Below are 17886 nucleotides of genomic sequence, written 5' to 3' on the forward strand. Positions count from 1 at the left end.
TGCAGAAGTTCTTTTCCCAGCAGAAGGCACATATGAGAGACAAGCATGCATTTAGAACAAATAGATCTAGGATAATTCAGGCAAAAGGGGAATGGAAGGCAGACACTACAAAGTAAGGATATGGAAATCTGATCTATTCTCATTAGATACGGGTGTTCAGAGGAGACATAAAATATGCTAATTTTGTTTTGTGTGCGGTGTTAGTCTGTCACTCCCATTGTTACTATAGGTGGTTGGACTGCTTTCTTTCTTTCTTCTTTTTTTTTACTTCTCTCCTTAGCTGTATGGATTCTCATGTAACAGAACTTCTTTGTTAAGACTTGTCAGTTGCACAAGGGTGATGTTCAGAATACTGGCCTTGATATTTGGCAGAATGCCTGCTCCCACCAAGGTCTACCCGGATCACCCGTGTGAGTCAGGAGGTGAGGCTGAGGAGCATGCCGCCGAGAGAGGCCCGGAAGGAGAAGACACGAAACCGGACCTTCTCGGCAGTGGCTTCTCACCAATGGAACAACCTCCCTCCGGAGATTCGCACGGCACCTATGCTGGCAATCTTTAAAACCCAATTAAAAACATGGTTATACATCCAGGCCTTCCCTCCAGTCAATACCTGATTTCTTTCTATTTTCCTTTAATTTTTTTCTTCTACTTTATTACAATTGTTATTGAACGACTATGCACATTCTTGAGTTTATTGTTTTATCCTATATTGTAAGCTGCCTAGAGTAGTCCAGATAGGCGAGGCATAAATAAAATAAATAAAATAAAATAAAATAAAATATATTCTATTTTCTTTCTTCTAGAACAGCTGAGGTGAACAGAAAGAAGATTGGGATGTGCTGGTAGATCTTTGGATGTTTTAAGGTAGAACAACAAGCAATTTTGATTCCTATGTGTGTTTAGTCGTTTAGTCGTGTCCGACTCTTCGTGACCCCATGGACCAGAGCAAGCCAGGCCCTCCTGTCTTCTACTGCCTCCCGGAGTTGTGTCAGGTTCATGTTGGTTGCTTCGCAGACACTGTCCAGCCATCTCATCCTTGTTTGTCCCCTTCTCCTCTTGCTGTCACACCTTCCTAACATCAAGGTCTTTTCCAAGGACTCGTTTCTTCTCATGAGATGGCCAAAGTACTGGAGCCTCAGCTTCAGGATTTGTCCTTCCAGTGAGCACTCAGGGTTGATTTCCTTTAGAACTGATAGGTTTGTTCTCCTTGCAGTCTCCTTGCACTCCTTGATTCCTATATAAACAGACAAAAAAAAAACCCTCCAGTTTTTGAATATGGGATATTGTGCTTCTGTACCCATGATTCAAAACACTAAGAAATGGCTAATGGCTCAATATTGTTGCACAATATTTTCCCGTGTTTCCAGCCGGAAAAAGGATGCCATGCTTTGCATAGCAAAGGGCAACTTGAATGTTGACAACACCAGTAGTAGCAATCAAGATGGTCTACAGGATATTGTCTTCTGCTCACTATTCACAAAATGACACACGAGGGAAAATCCCAGAAGCTGACTCCTGTTTTTCATCAATTAACCACTTTTTACCTTTACACATAACAATTGTCAGAGCTGTTTTTCAACAAATATCCTTTAAACCATCATGACTACTGCCATTGATGTTGTCTACATACAGGTTTCCCTATGGTATTTAAAGCTGGGCACTCAGGACCAAATTAAATGCATCTAAGTGTACTAAAGGAACTTGCACATACAATTTCAGAGTCTGTTTGTAATGTTCAGGCATTACTGGAAACAATTGATGTCCCTAAAGACTTCAGGTAGACAAATGTTGCCATCTTAAAGAAATGGGAGAGAGAAGGATCCAGGCAGTTTCTGACCTTGACACTAAGAAATTCTTCAGAACAGATGATTAAACATTCTATATTTGATGATGTAAAGAGGAACGTGGTGAGTTCTAAAAGAAAACATGAATTTCTCAGAAACAAGATGTCAAATTAATCTTATTTCCCTTTTTTCATGAGCACACAAGTTTCATACATTAGGGGAATGTTGTGGATATAATGTATCTTTAGGATTCCCATTGTATAACCAGTTTTTGTCTGTTCTTGTGCTGTTTGAACGGTCAGTCAAAAAACTTGTTGCACAATGGGAAGCCTGCTTGATTTGGGAAGGGATGCTGACATGATTCCCCTTTCATTCTATGTTGAAGTAATAGGATTTTGGACTATATGTTTATAGACATTGTATCTTTTCATATTAATATTATTAACAACAATAATTTATGGACCATGTGTTTCTTTTATATGGTAGGTTTTAAAGGTATAAACAGGAGCTAGGAGGAACACTGAGTGTCCAGTTTACTACTGGTTTGCCAAATGACCAAAAGGAGCCAAATCCATAAGAAGCAGAGTTTTCAGCAGATAACGTGTCATAGTTGCAGGAGAACATAGGGACTGAGTAAGAATAAACTCATAGTAATTGACTTGAATTCTATTGCTGTCTGTGTAGAATATGCATAACTTGCTGTGGCTAACTGAGGAATGCCAGGGTATGTTTCAGCCACACAACAAGATGCAGGACCAGGCATATAACTAACGTGACTCCTGGCATCTTGTCAATTAGCCGTAATTAGCAATGACAGGTTATTCAGAAATTGTATGACTATCCATAAGATTTTGGCTATTGTTTCAAAAAGTCGTGTTCTACCTGGACTGCTTCTGTGTCCCACTAATGATACATATGCCAGTGATTGTGAAGTACTGTTCTATGTCAGCTTTCCCATGCACAGAGGCATTAGGCTATAACTTCCATCTTCACTAGCCAGTACCGCCATGATGAAGAAGACTCCTCATTCTTGTTTTGTCAGTTTTCATAAGTGGTTGGCCGCCCTTTCTTTAAAACCCAACAGAACGTGCTGTTTCTTTTTAAAGAAATTGTAGTTTCCAGGGCAGTAGGTACACACCCACCAAATAATTTTTTTCTGAGTGGAAGCATTTACTGTAGACAGCCTTAGTGAAAAAGGAATGAATGAAATGAGGAGTATCTATAGTCCTGAGTTTTCAGCAGTGTGCAGGGATTTGCGCTGTGCCAGCTTTTACTTTTTAAGAAGGTGCTCTGTATTGCCTTGGGGAGCAAATAAACTCTAGTCCAGGATCATGACATGCTCCGTTCATTCCAGATACCAACATGTAAGAAACTAGCTGTCTAGAAAACAATGTTTGCAAAAGGAGTTAATATCTTGGCAGAGAACAAAGCTGTACAACATATGTTTTTAACATTATAAAAAGGAAGTTGTTTAGGGGAGAAAACATGCAGACCTCACTTTTTTTTGGTGGGGAGAACTTTTTAAAAAGATAAAAAAAGAGGGGGAAAAAGGAACAGCTTCATGTCTTTTAAAAGGAAATGCCTTCACATTGCATATAAAAAGGAGTTTCTCATATAAAAAGGAGTTTCTCATATGGGAGTATCAACTCGCAACCAGAACAAGATTAAAAGACATGGGGAATACAACGGAATCTGCTTCAAGGCCTCATATCTCGTATTTAAGGTTGCCAACACACAGTGTGTAAATTTGCCAACTTTTTTTGCCACTTTTTCACATAGCTGTGCCTTTCAAAGCTGCATGGCCTACAGGAATTAGCAAACAAAGGTTCTCACAAAATGGAAATGTCATCTGTTGCATCTGCAGATGTGAAGGAAGGCATGGCTACTTGAACAATATAAAACTCTGGCCAACTTGCTTACTCCCAAGAGATTTTTTCCTCATATGTCATTATTCATAAAGATGTCAGATAAGACATGTACTTGCAGAAACAAAGGAAGACAATCAGCAGAGGGAGAAGGAGTACAGAGTGAAGGTCTTTTCCTATAAAACTTGGACTAGCTAAAAGGGAGGGCATCTTTGCCCAACTATAGGGCAAAGATGGCATTACTGCTATTCTATCTGAACATTCTCTTTCCTAAGGAAAGAGGTTTCTGTTCTTCTATCCCATTCTCAGTGCCTTTTAGAATGTCTTTTGTGGTGTGTTTTTTTTAAAACTTACTGTAACATAGCAAGGTGGCAGGGGGTACTGCATGTCTTCCTTCCTTCTATTATATGCCACTTCATTATTTGGCAACTTCCCTGGATGCCCACACTTCCTGATCCTAAAAAGCCCTGTGCAAAGAGTTACTTAATTATGTCTTCTCCTGTGCTTAGAATGAACTATGGGAAGTTGGTAGAGTTGCCCGGTTAGCTTTATTCCTTGCCCTGAAATTTCAGGGGCTGAAACCTGACACCAGCCAGCAGATCTTTATAAGGTAACCAATATGGAATGGACAGGGGTGGATTTTGGTTTGGCTTGGCTTTGTACTACTGTTGCTATGGCATGTGAATCAATAAAGCTCATGAGTCATGATGCTGGTGCTCCACTCCCTACCTTGCCCCAACTGGTACAGTACGCTCAGCATCACCCTACTATGGACTGGAGAGAGAACTGGTGGGTATATGCACTTGCCTATTTTGTGCCATTTGGAGCAAGGTATACTAAACCACGTGGATGTGGTGGCGCTCTTCATCCATGCCATAAGTAAGGTAGGCACAAGATTCCTGGATTTCAACTGTAATTTTTTTTCTGAAATATCTTCTCCTTTGAATTACTTTCCTGTATAATTAAATGAGAATAGTCAAAATTCTCACTGGAATTTTTTTTTTGGCACAGCCCTACAATCTGTGGTATTTCTCTAAGGGCTTTAGAAGTGGTACACTTTTCCAGATTACCCCATTGTTTATTGGTTTCATATTGTCAAATTATGCCCATGCAACCATGTCAGGGAATGCTCTCTTGGTTTGTTCAAAACAAAACAAAACATCGTCATTGGAGGGTCCACGGTAGAACTTGAACTTGTCCAATTAGAAGCAACAAAACACTTCTTAAGTTGTCATTTGTGACTCACTCAGAGTTTTTTCTAAATGGAAGGGTCCCTGTGCTAGCATTCGGAGGCAATGTGAAACTGCTGTGTCTTTTTCTCCTTCACAAATTTTTTTTTGGAAATTCAGCAAAGGATGCAGAGATTTGCAACAATTCTCAGCTAGGTCCTTAAATTGATTTTGTAACAATTAAATGAAATGTCAAATAGATAAGTAAATGCATTATGAAACTGCTACAGTCCGGCATGAGGTGTTTTGCCATACAGCACTACACTGCTGAAAAAGCAGAGGCCAGCTGCTGTCTACCAGGGTGACTGCAAAGGGAGGAGGTAGCCTTTCTTATGATCACAGTTACATATTTCTCAAGAGACACAACCACAAAAATGGCTCCTGGTTCATGAATACAAATTTAATTTGGGTCATCTAACTTTGTATATACTACAAAGAGGTAGGTAGGTACTGGCCTTTGAGATATAAGTAATGGGAAAGCAAAGCGCCAGCCACTCTGTTTTATTATATATTTAACTAAATGGATGGATTTATTTTTGTCTTTTTTTTTTCTGCACAGCAGGTTATTCTGAAGTGACATGGCTCATTCTCTGGGGACGCTGCAATTCTTCATCTTTTCAGTTTCCTCTTGAAGCCAACACGTGAACAAACCACAACAGGATAGTGTCACAAGCTTGCTCAAGTCAATTATTTTTATCCGGTAATGAGTATCCTCACTTCCTTCTTCTAATCAAGGCCATGATTCTTCTAAAGAACCTTGTTGCACCAGAACCTTTTGCAAAATGTATCCACCCTCTGAACTGATATTTTAGAAGTAGCCAGCATCTAGTAAAAGCTTATTTGTAACCTTAGTCATGTCAGAGTTTACATGTAACCTGGTGCCCTCCAGATGTTTTTGACTGCAGATACCATCACTTCTACCTAAGTTGACCAGTTTGAAGTTCAAAACATGTGGAGGGCACCAGACGAGGGAAGATTGATGGTGCTGATATTGTATATTGTAGAGGTATAGTTTTGCATTAGATAGAGAGTTCATATCACTGATCAATCATAAGCATAGATTGTTTTTGACATCACTTAACCCATATGCATAGACAACTTCAAAAGAGACAAAACAAAACACCAGCCTGTGCATAGTGCAAATATCACATTGTAACAGCATGTATGTATATCACATACCTGTTGGAAAGTTAATTGTACAAGTCTTTTCTCTTGCAATTAAATACAGATGAAATGATACAGTCTGGCAACAACTGTCTACATGGGCCCCAGGAGATAGCCAGGAATTTGAAGCCCAAATGGTTTCTAAATTTGGCTTCCTCTACTTCATATTCTTCCTTCTTTAGTACTTGTTTCCATTTGCATTTTAGCCTGGTATGCAGTCTCAGCACAGACATGATTTTCCTGTTTTCCTGTTAAACACCACTTCAAGACATTGCTTCAAGACATTGTGGCCAATTTCCTATCACATCTAGCTCCTCAAAGGGACAGTGACAGCTGAAAAAACACTGGCTTCCAATTACATGTAGGTACTGTAATTTACTTTGAGAAATGTTCTTAGAAATTTGGATTTGAAGCAAAAGCATCATCCTTTTGAAAAAGAATTTTTTGGCTAGTAGAACATTAAGCTTGGATGATTTACATGATGCCTCCCCTTGTTATGTCAATGTGAATCCCCACTTGTCCTCTACCCACTATTGTGCATTGCATGTATTAGAAACTAAATCATCTCTCTTTTCAATTCAGGGGGAGTTTAAATATTGCCACAGTTCTTAAATATTCTCTTTTATTTGCTGCAGATAAGAATTCTGTTGCAGACCAGACCTTCAGTGCTATTTTACAATGAGGACTGTCTTTGTGTGACTGTTCCATCAGTCAGATGTTAGTATGGTAAGAAATTGGTCACTGTGACCTGAAACAGCTAGGAAACAGGAGAAGGAGTTGAGGTTTCTTTTAATGCTCACTATACTTTTTGGAGCAGCTTTTCAAGCTCTGTGCCTATAAAAAGAGAAAAAAAAATCTAAAGCAAATGTGGTGACAGACTTATGGCTCTGTATAAACCAATGTTTCCTAAAATTCTGGTCCAAGGTGTTTTTGTAGGATCTATCCAAGGAGACCTGACCCTTGCCTGCGTTGCCTAAAGCATCTGGAAGTTATAGTAAATAAATCTTTTTTTTTATTCTAAGATGAGAGCCACAGGTATAGAGCTGGTCCTTCAGTGAAGGTGTGTGAAAGATTCCCTTTCAAAGTGGTGAGTTATGCATCCACATGTGTCTTTGATAGAACTTAGATGTGGCCAGGGACATTTTACATTGTGAAGCTTCTTTGTTTGTTTATTTATTATTTATTATATTTATATCCCACCCATCTAGTCATTCGACAACTCTGGGCGGCATACATCAAATGAAATAAACAGATAAAAATAACACCAATATCAAAAAATAATTAATCATTCAAGATGGAAAAAAATATCTTGTTGTCTGGGGCAGGGGCATCTAGGGCTGTACAGCTTGTCTAAGGACACGCCAGCTGTCTCTTTCTCCTTGGAGGCATAGGGGGAAACCAACTTCTGGCTCTGTAGCCAGATACCTAACTCACTGAGCTATCCAACCAGTTAAAATAAAATACTGGTATTTATATACCTGAAGATATGAAGAAATGAAATTGTGCCTTTCGATGGGGCAATGAGTTGGGGTTTTCATGCATAGCTTTGTCCCAGAGTTTTCACATTTCACAATATCTGAAGGAAGGAAGGAAGTAATTTATGAGTTAACGCTGAGTAAAATAGACATATGGTTAATGATTAAGAAATAGAAGTGAGAAGAAGTGATTGAGAATAAGTATTTGCATACACACTCTCTTAGTTGTTTTATACTTTTTTGGTAAACGGTACTGAGAGTGTGATTCAAGGGCTCATTTAGTAGAAGAACATTCATTTTATTTTAATAATATATAGATGCATAAATAAAAATCAGTGTCAGACACATGCACTGAAATCAGATCAAGGAGAAAAAGAATAAACAGGTATAGTTCCATATTCCATTTAATGTACGCAAAGTATTGGGATATTGGTGATATTTTCATGGTACACCTCCTTCTTTGAATTCTGTTTTATGTTTTCTCTTTTTCTCTTATGGTTCTATTTTCATTTAAACAGAAATCTGGGCAGAGAGTATGGAACTAGCTATCTGTCTAATTATGACTCTTGCACAGCATGTGTTTTTGAGCAGCTGCCCCATAGTTTTCACTTTATATTCTTCAGCACTGCTTATACCAAGGGCAGCATTTCTACAATATCCAAAGTGGCATATAAATATTACATATAACTCACAGACGACATGGCTTGGCTTGGCGAGGGGGAAAGCACTCATGTCCACTTCCATTCGTTCTTGGACTGAGGCAACCTTCCTCTTTAACACCTGTGCCTTGCCTTTCTGGTGCAGCAATATGGCGTGAATTCTTTTTGGCATGCAGACAATCAGGGGAACAGCCCCTCTGTTCCACTGCTGGCTCCTGGCACCCCAACCAGCTTCACCATCAGCTAGGGGCTCCCCGGCCACAGAGGCAACTGCCTGCTGGAGACAGGCACTGAGAAAAACATGCTGCAAGTGAATGAGAGACTGAGTGAGTGCCAGTGACCTCAGAGTGGTAGCCTTACTGTTCCCTTTTTCTACCATTTTCTCTTTCTTCCTTTCTTTCTGAGTTCCTCATTGTTTGGGGAGTGAGTACTCATGTCTCCTCCCTGATTTGATTCAGGCTGATCTTGTGCAAGTACTATCCCCCTCCCCCCCAACATCCCTTCTGTGAAATGTGATTGTTGGGCATTGATAGTATAGCTTTGAAACCATGATTGCCTGGGATGGTGTGATGAGAATGAAGCATCCATGGGGGGTTTAAAAAGTGGAACAAAAGTACGTGTTCAAAGGAATAGCTAGCAGAGTGTAATAAAGATTGGGGCATGTCTTTCAGGGAATACTTTGACACTCCTAAAAGTTCTCCTTTTCTTCTCCAGTACATTTGCCACTGAGGATTTTGCTGCAGCCTTCTTTACATTTAACTTGAACTGAATTTAAGATATGGACTTCACAAACCCTCTGTTGTATAGCACTATCTAAAATGTGTGATGGATGTATGGAGAAGATGATAAAATGATAAAATGAGCAACTATGAACATCTTATACATCCATTTCTTTTTAATTTCCATAGTGCAATTCAGAAGGCCCAAGTTTGCTAAAAATGTGGTTTTTTCCATTGAAAACAAACTATAACTCCATACATGGGGTATTTAAAAGAAACTATTATTCTTTATTGCTGTTCCTCAACTGGTTTCTTTGGTGAAAATTGTTTCAGTTACTCTTCATTCCACAGTGCATAAGTCTGCATAATTTGATGATGAGGGAGATGTATGAAAGATTTAGAAACTGCCTGCAAGTAAATAAAATAACTGTAATAAAAAAAGTTAATTCTAGCCTTTTGTTGGTTTCCATCATAAAATTGCCATGTACTGAAGGAGCTAGAGTGATGCTTAATTTTAATAGTTCCATCATTGTAGACTGGCTGGGTATTAATTGTGTTAATGGTGATCATGTTGAATTCATTTAGTATTTATTGAATGGCCACCTGTGCACCCATATGTTTTACATCATTATTTAGAAGTAGTTAATGAACCCATTAGCACGAGAGAGGTGGGCTAGTGTTCCTTCCTCTCCAGCCAATATGTGTTGCAATATGAACACATGCCACCACAAAATATATTCATCTTCTTCATAAATATATCTCAAATTTAAATAATCTCACTTCAATATCCCAAAACGCACAGCAATTTACACTGCTGTTCCCATCCACTGAATCTTCTAATTTTAGCACATTGGCTTAAACAGTACATGTTTAGAGTGCAGCTTGTGGACATAAGCCACTATGTCTGTGGGCTGGCAATTTTGACAGACTTTACAGCTGTAAAGAAGAGAGAAAAGGAAGAAATAGGATGAAAAGAGGAAATGCTTCCTACTGAGTCTCCATGACCACAACGCGACAGGCTTGGGCCATCAAATGGGTTTCGATTGTGCAACAAGAAACCAGTGGTAGGGTGGGAAGGGAGAAAGAGTCATGTGCAGCCCGTCAGCAGAAGAGAAGGAGGAACATAACATTAGGGTGTGGTTACAGCTTTTGTGGGGAAAATGAAGGGTCATTTGCAAACAGAAACACACAAACGCACACGTTACATGCATCTATACCTATTCCTTGTATGTGACGAACATCTTCTGTAGTATTTGCTTGCACTGGGAGTCTGCTCCTAATCACAACATCTCAACAAGTGTGAATAATATAAAATTGACATATTTGTACTGGGTGCAAGGCCCAATGATGCCTATTATGCAAAGGGATGGAGTTCTAATGAAGTACAAGTTTATCCTTATTATGCGAAATTCCACAACCATGAAAATGGCTATTATTCACACAAATTGTTACACAGTACAATAATTGAAATCCATACAGTAGCAGATGTCAAGCTAGTTTCCCCAAATTATTCTAAATATCTCATCCTTTGTCCAACTCTCTCTCTCTCTCTCTCTCTCTGTTTAAAGCTAAAGTTGTAAGGGATATTTTCATTACCATTGCAGACACTCGTATTTCTTGACAAGTTTTAGCTTTCTTAACTATGATTTATCTGTAAGTCTAGTGGCTAAAGCCATTCTCAATAAATCCTTCCCTCTTTACTGTTTCAATGCATCAGTTTGCTCTTTCTTGGATTTGGAATCTGTGACCTTGGCTAGACATCCCCTCCATGACATATAGACTAATGTCCAGAGCAGGCATTACAAATGCCCTTGCAGGGTTAGAATTCCACCAGAGTAAGTGATATGCAGAAATTAGAAGGTTTGGGGCTAGTCATGAGATGAGAACCAGTGGGAGCAAACAAGAGTGTGTTGATGTGGATTTTGGATCAGAAGAAGAGGACAATCACAGCAGGCAGCGCAAAGGGCCCTGAGAACTAAAATTAGAAGTAACAAGACTCTGGACCTGCCTAAGTAGGTTCTTTGAATATAACTGCCAAGACCAAAGAAGAACTGAAGAAAGAAGCCAGAAAAGCAAGAACACAACCAACAGAAACATTTGGGACATTGAAAACAGGAATGTGGGAGCAAGTTTGGGAGAGAAAGAGGAGCCTGATCATGCAAGGGAAAGGGGAACTTGTTCAGTCTGGAGAGGACAGCATGAAAACTTTTATTCCCAAGAAATCAACAGCATAACATTATTTAGGAGCCCTGCAGCTAAATCTCATAAGCAGCTAGGGCACAGGATAATTATTGGCAAAGTGATCTGAGTGCATGTGATGTTAAAAACAGGCTTTCAGTTTGGGAGGAATGGCATGGGCAGATGGAACAGTTTAAATGTAACAACAAACACCTTATTTTAACAAATAAACAAACTGACAATGACCTCTCCATTACTTCTAATTAGGCATGGATTTTCAGATTTTTTGGGATTACAAATCCCCAATCCTTCATTCTGGGAGTTCCAGCTCACAGACTAGACTAGTGACACCTAAATGTGGCTCACCTGGAGAAAAGGTCCAGCTGGAAAGGCTTCATGGTGTAACATGAGCATAACATAACTCTGCCCTCACTTTCTATTCAGAGAGGAAGTGCCCAGCTATGGCAGCACTAAGCCTATGCTAAGCCACAAAGTCTTCTCAGCTAGGTCTTTTCTCCAGGTGAGCCATAGTTGGTATTTGTAGGTCTGCAACTGACAAGTGGAACTCCCAGAATGGAGGATTATGGGATTTGTAGTCCAAAATTCTCACATCTATGTCTGATTTTGCCAGAAGAGTTGTGTATCCAAGGTATGTCAAGAATAACTTCCCCCACATACCCCTACACCCTCCAAAGTTTCCTGTTAGAGGTACCGGGCTCAGGGCATGAGGAGTGGGTTCAAATTTCCACACAGGCAAGAAACTGGAAACAGGACTGAAAATGTCTGGGTTTTGCATTTGCAAAAATTGTGAGTTATGCTTGGGCCGATATTTCCCAGAATTCTTTAGCTAGAACAGCTACTGGCTGGTGGATTCATGGTGTTGTTGTCCAAAATGGATGTTTTCTAGGGTTTGGTGTTACATCTATGAAGTTTAAATTCCCTTGATATGAAGAGATGATGGGATAAGAAAGGAACCTCCCCCCACACCGATTTAATGAGGGTTAAAACGCTGAAGCCTCTGTGCTGCAAGGTCAGAAGACCTGCAGTCATAAGATCGAATCCATGCAACGGAGTGAGCCCCCGTCGCTTGTCCCACCTCCTGCCACCCTAGTGGTTCGAAAGCATGCAAAATGCAAAAACGAGAGTAGATAAATAGGTACCACCTCAGTGGGAAGGTAAATGGTGTTCTGTGTCTAGTCGCACTGGCCACGGGACCATGGAGGATTGTCTGTGGACAAATGCTAGCTCTATGGGTTGGAAATGGAGATGAGCACTGCCCCCCTAGAGTCAAACACGACTGGACATATTGGCAAGGGGAAGCTTTACCTTTTTTACCTTTACCTATTGAAGTCTTAACACTTGGATGAAAGGAAGAATGCCACACACTAAGCTTAGGAGCTTTGCTGTTCAAATTGTACACTCCAGTCCTGTTCCCACATGACTGTATCTACTTCCAGTGTTTTCTTTTCTTTTTAAGCAGCCTATTTCTTCCTCAGAAGCAGTTAAGCAGGATAGGTTTGCTTCAGTTTGTGCAAAGTTTGAACAGGACTTTTTTTGGTGTTTTTCTCCTAGAAGTAACACTGCTGTATATTTGGTTCAGTCCCACCTCTAACAACCTTCTTTAAAAACATACAGTAGAGCTTTTATAAGGAGACAAGGTCTTAAAAACAAAACAAAAATCCCACACACAAACACACCAGCCAGTAACACACCCCTTTGCCTGTCCGACTGCTGCTACTTAGCTGAAAGCCAACAATGTTGAAAACAACCTTATATAATAATAACAAATATCAAATAAATTAAAGACTGGAGGGAAATGTCTGCCCCTGTCTGGCCCACCCATGCGTGTCTTAGTGTAATAAGCCATAAAGAAAGTCACTTGGCAATGGCTCACATTTTAGACCTAATTTGATGCCAACTGTGGGACTCCCACTGTTTTTGAAACTTACTGGATTTTCTTTGTCCTTTTCTCATATGTAAATCGAGTCACAGCAGCTGAGTGAAACACTGAAACCAAGCTAAACAAAGACAGGAACTGCAGGGTGAGAGATTCTTTCTTTCAGCAATTAGTGTGGCACCATGAAAGAGACTTGAGCAACTTTTATAAGATTTTTGTTAATTTATTTATTTTATTTATTTATTGGATTTTTACCCTGCCCCTCTAGACCATGTTAATCCCAGACTTGGCCCCGTTGTCCTAAAAGGATGGATGCACAAGAGAGGAGGGGAGCAGTGGCCACTAGACATTGATTAGGAGGCATCCCTGATATTTCTTTTTATCAGGAAACATCCACTGGGACCTTGTAGCAAAGGAACAAAAACTAATTCAGTACCATTAACAAGGATGAATAGAAAAACTATTTATATTCAAAGTTCCTGATTTTGAGGAGCAAGCATGAGCATAACCCTCTTTCCAGATCACTCTTCTCAACACAGCAAGGTAAGGGACTCAGAAGGAGGACTGTGTTTGATATCTGTGACCCTGTGCCCTTCTGAGCAATCCTTGTGTACCCTATTTTAGATATAATAGTACTCTAATAGTAAAAGAGAGAGGAAGGGCAAGGTACAGGATCCTGCCCCATGTCTACTGCAGTGTTGCTGCTTGCCTACTTCAGTGTTCAAAGTGAATATCTTATCAGACAGGCTTCTTAGTGGGGTGAGAAAACACCAACATATCTCCCCCACTCTGGCTGCTTTGCACTGGTTGCCCGTCCGTTTCCGCATTGACTTCAAAGTGTTAATGATTACATATAAAGTCCTAAACAGTTTGGGACCTCAATACCTGGCAGATCGTCTTCTCCCACCCAGATCTACCTGAATCACCCGACACAGCCAGCAGGGACGGCTGAGGGGTCTGATGCCGAGGGAGGCCCGGAAGGAAAAAACAAGAAATCGGGCCTTCTCGGCGGTGGCCCCTCGGCTGTGGAACACCCTCCCCACTGAAATTCGGCTGGCACCCTCGCTGGGCATTTTCAAAAGCCAGCTGAAAACTTGGCTATTCAAGCAGGCCTTCCCTTCAGTCAATTAAGTCATTCTTAATTTTCTTCTTTTATTCTTGCCATCTTGGGACTCTTTGCTTTAAATTAACTGTTAAAATCGTAAATTTATATTACATTTTATATCATTTTGTTTTTAATGTAAAACTGTATATTTTAAATTGTTTTTAATCTTCTAAGTTGTGAGCCGCCCAGAGTAGACTATGTCTAGATGGGCGGCATATAAATGCAATAAATAAATAAATAAAGACAAGCAGCGTCACCCAGTCCAAACTTAATTGGGACCTGAGTTTGTGGTTTGGTGACTCCGAGAATGCTTCAAACAGCCACATCTTTGGTTGCGAGGGCTTTGGATCTCACTGCAGTGGCTGCCATAATGGTGACAGGGTTTGGGGACTTCACAGAAGCTTGAAGAAATGAGAGGATCCTGAGTGGTCCAATGAAAGAAGACCTGGCACTTGAAACAGCGAATCATAGGTTGTTGTTTAGTGGGAGACAATCAAGGGCCATGACACGTAAACTGTAGGCCTAAAAGAATTACAGGAGCATCTATCCCACTCAGAGGAAGAAGGATGGTTTCCCAGTCCCACCTCCTCTGGGCGCTGCCTCTAAGTGGGCACCCACCAGAGGAGGCAGGACTGGGAAGCCATGTTGCTGCCTGAGTGGGTGCCCATTGGAGGAGGTGGAGCTGGGAAGCTAGGTGCCTGCAGAACAGCTGTGCACCTGAAACACCAAACTGGCACAACCTGCTGAATTCATGATTCATGGCCTTCTCTAGTTGGTGAGTGTGGTGCGGAGCCATGAAACCAGGTAGAGTAGATTTAGCCCAAATAAAGGTGACAAGGGCATCAAGGTGCATTGTTTCCAAAGGTGGCAGGATGCAGATTCATCATTGGAGCACTGTATAGTCAAAATCTGATCTTTACCAAGCAGATAGAATCCATGTTTTGGAGCAGGGCAGGACTTCTGGCTAGTAGATGTAAAGGACGGCACCTTGGAGTGGTTGTAGAAGGCATAGTTTTGCAGGAGGTGGGCATGGCTAGAGGAAATCTTGCCCAGCTCTTGTGTCAGCTGTTGCACTTAGGAACATATACCAAGTGAGGGAAATCAGCAATGGCCCTCTTCCAGGTTAGAGATTCCTGGATGGAATATGGAGTTAGGGAGGGGGCTGGAAGGGGCATGCCCTGCTCAGGAAGACTGCCATAGCCCCCACCCCAGGAAAGCCAGTGGGTTTCCATACTGGCACCCAGGGCCACAACCATCTCAGTTTGGTAATCCTTAGTTACTCCACAAGGGTTGTAACATATGCATTGGATGGCAGATGGGTTATTCATTGCAGGCATCTGCTCCTTCATGCTGTGCTGACACTATCCTGCTGCGGCCAGTCGAACACGTGCCTGTCTTTTCCCCACAAAATTGTTCAATAAAGCTTTAAAAATTAAAATCATTTTTGTTGTTGGCTGGTGAAGGGCACAATCCGGGTCCTCTCACATAGATCTGCCAAGACGAGCATTTGTAGAATCCCATTAATGTTTCTCTAAGATTTGTATAACTTGCGGCAACTAATTCCAGCTAATTGATGAGGTACCAGGGCATGTCACAGTTGTGTGACTGGGTGCATGGGCAATCATATGACCTACCCTTGCACCATAACAATTAGCTGCACTTTGGCTGTGGCAAGCTATGCAGGGTCCATTTGATCACCAATATAATGCTGGCCAGTGTGATCTGAGTTTGGGATCTGAGCTGTTCAAAAGGGGGAGAAATGTATAGCCTTTCTGAAAAAGAAAATCTCAAAAGTATATCCCCCCCCCCCCAGTGTTCTCTCTTTCTCTTTCTTTTCTCTTCCTCACACTAACATCCATCTGCAGTAAATGGAAAATCTTGTGAACAAGGTCATTTCTAAGTTACATGATTCACCCAGAGGGGACATGGCTGTTTTGTTTCTTCTAAGTAATGCCCTCAGTTTCCTCTTCAAGGAGTCATGTGAAACAAAAAACACAGCTGACAGGAATATATGCGAAGCTGGAAAGTGTGCAAGGAAAAGTTTCTTCATCAAAGCACAGAATCTTCCCTTACAATTTTCTTTGGATCCTATCAAGAATAGTGGAGGTTTTCTGACATTTATTGGAACATCCCTTTACCTGTTGCCTAAATATTTGGGGCTGAATGACCTCAGCTTCATTTGAAATAGTAGCATGCAGCACTTGCAGAGAATGTTGCCTTAGATCTTCATTAATTCTCCCAGGAATATTCATACATTTAAGTGAAAAAAATTGAGGCTGTTTTTCCTTTCTTACCTTCCCTGTGAAAGAAATGGCAGTCTTAATTTCTTTTCCACACTGCATAAACTCAGTGAGCTGAGCTGATCTTTGCCTAATCTACCCAGCTGATTGGGCACTGTGCAGAATCAGCAAAAGTTGTGAAATGGTAAAATAGCTTCCCTGTAGTGAGATCAAGATAGTTGAGAGGAAAAGTACTTGCCTTTTCTTGAGGGACATCTAGTGTCCCTTGCTGGGAGTCATAATGGCCTCCTAGGAGAAAAGTTGAACACTGAGTGAATGGAGTAACCAGAAACATTGAGGGCTGCTATGAGAATGACCATAGCACAAAAAGGAGAAAGTGTGTTCCATGACTTCAGAAAATCCAAGGTTCAGTGCCTGGCAATTCCAACCAGGTGACAAAAGATCCCCCTCTGAAATTCTGGAGACAACTGTCCACCATGCTTTAGCCAACATATGAGAGTTCAGTATGAATTCAATGCAAATTAAATAAATCTCACTTGTTACTACTTTAAAAATGCATGAGTGCATCAGACAGTTTACAATCCATGCTCTCATATGTCCATTTATGAAATTGTCCTTTCTCATTGCCACATCAATGTGGACATTATTTTTCTTAAATTAACATAATTCCAATTATGAATACTTAAATAAATACATTTAAATGCATGTTATCTTGAAATGCACATTTCTGTGTGTAGTTTGTCACCTTTCATAGGCTGGGAACTAGAAAAGAACTGGCAGAAGTACCCATGTACACATTGTTCCAGAAGAAGAGGATCAGAGGCAGAGTGCTTTTAACAAAGACCATTGTGGAAAAGGTTGTAGCTGCATTCTGTTCCAGGAAGCCAGGTAACCCCTTATTCTGCCCTTTCACTTAGAGGTAGAGCATAAGATCAAAGGGTTATTTCAGCCAATCCTAATTACGATTGGGTAACTAGTATCCTATCTGTCTCTCTCACAACATATTATGTAAATCATGCTAAGTAAATAAAAGCGCTCTCAGGCGTTGCCTGTAGGCTCCGCTGGCTCAGACATCCATTGTCGACTCCTTTGTTCTTTCTCTAAGGAGATTAGCCTTCCTTTGTTCCGTTATCACCCACAGACCATGTGGGTGTTTTCCCCCTACCGTGAGTTGCCTTTTGTGCTACTGGTCATGCAACTGCCAGCTTTTGCAACCTCCAAGTGTCTGAAGGAAGACCTGCCGGACAGGGGTAAATGCTTGGGCAATTCCTTATCCCCAGTCCTGTAAACAAATATGATACTGGCTTGACTCCAGTAGTAGAACTTCCAGCCATAAAATACTCCAAGTGGACCTGTCAAGCCTGGCCCAAGCTTGCCGGTGCATAAACAGAGCAAATTCAGGGCATCTCCCAGCGTGTTCCTTGTTATATATCAAGTTATTTCATTAGTTATCAAACAATCAAATATTTATTAGCCTGTTTAACCCCCTTTCTGCACTAGGTTTTTAACCTACATTTTACAAAACTGTAAAGGGATGTGGTGGTGCTGTGGGTTAAACTGCAGAAGCCTCT

The 17886-nt window shown here is 40.8% G+C and overlaps 1 long non-coding RNA gene across 1 annotated transcript; it reads right to left on the reverse strand.

The window, feature by feature from the left end:
* Positions 1 to 4962: 4962 nt before the first annotated feature.
* On the reverse strand, positions 4963 to 11567 carry LOC140707065 (uncharacterized). Its single transcript, XR_013544759.1, has 2 exons — positions 11440 to 11567; positions 4963 to 8480 (listed from the first exon to the last, which is right to left on the reverse strand). It is a non-coding gene; the product is annotated as an uncharacterized LOC140707065 (long non-coding RNA).
* Between the last annotated feature and the right edge of the window lie 6319 nt (positions 11568 to 17886).

The sequence above is a fragment of the Pogona vitticeps genome, chromosome 4 (genome assembly GCF_051106095.1).
Source record: "Pogona vitticeps strain Pit_001003342236 chromosome 4, PviZW2.1, whole genome shotgun sequence".
NCBI classification, from domain to species: domain Eukaryota; kingdom Metazoa; phylum Chordata; class Lepidosauria; order Squamata; family Agamidae; genus Pogona; species Pogona vitticeps.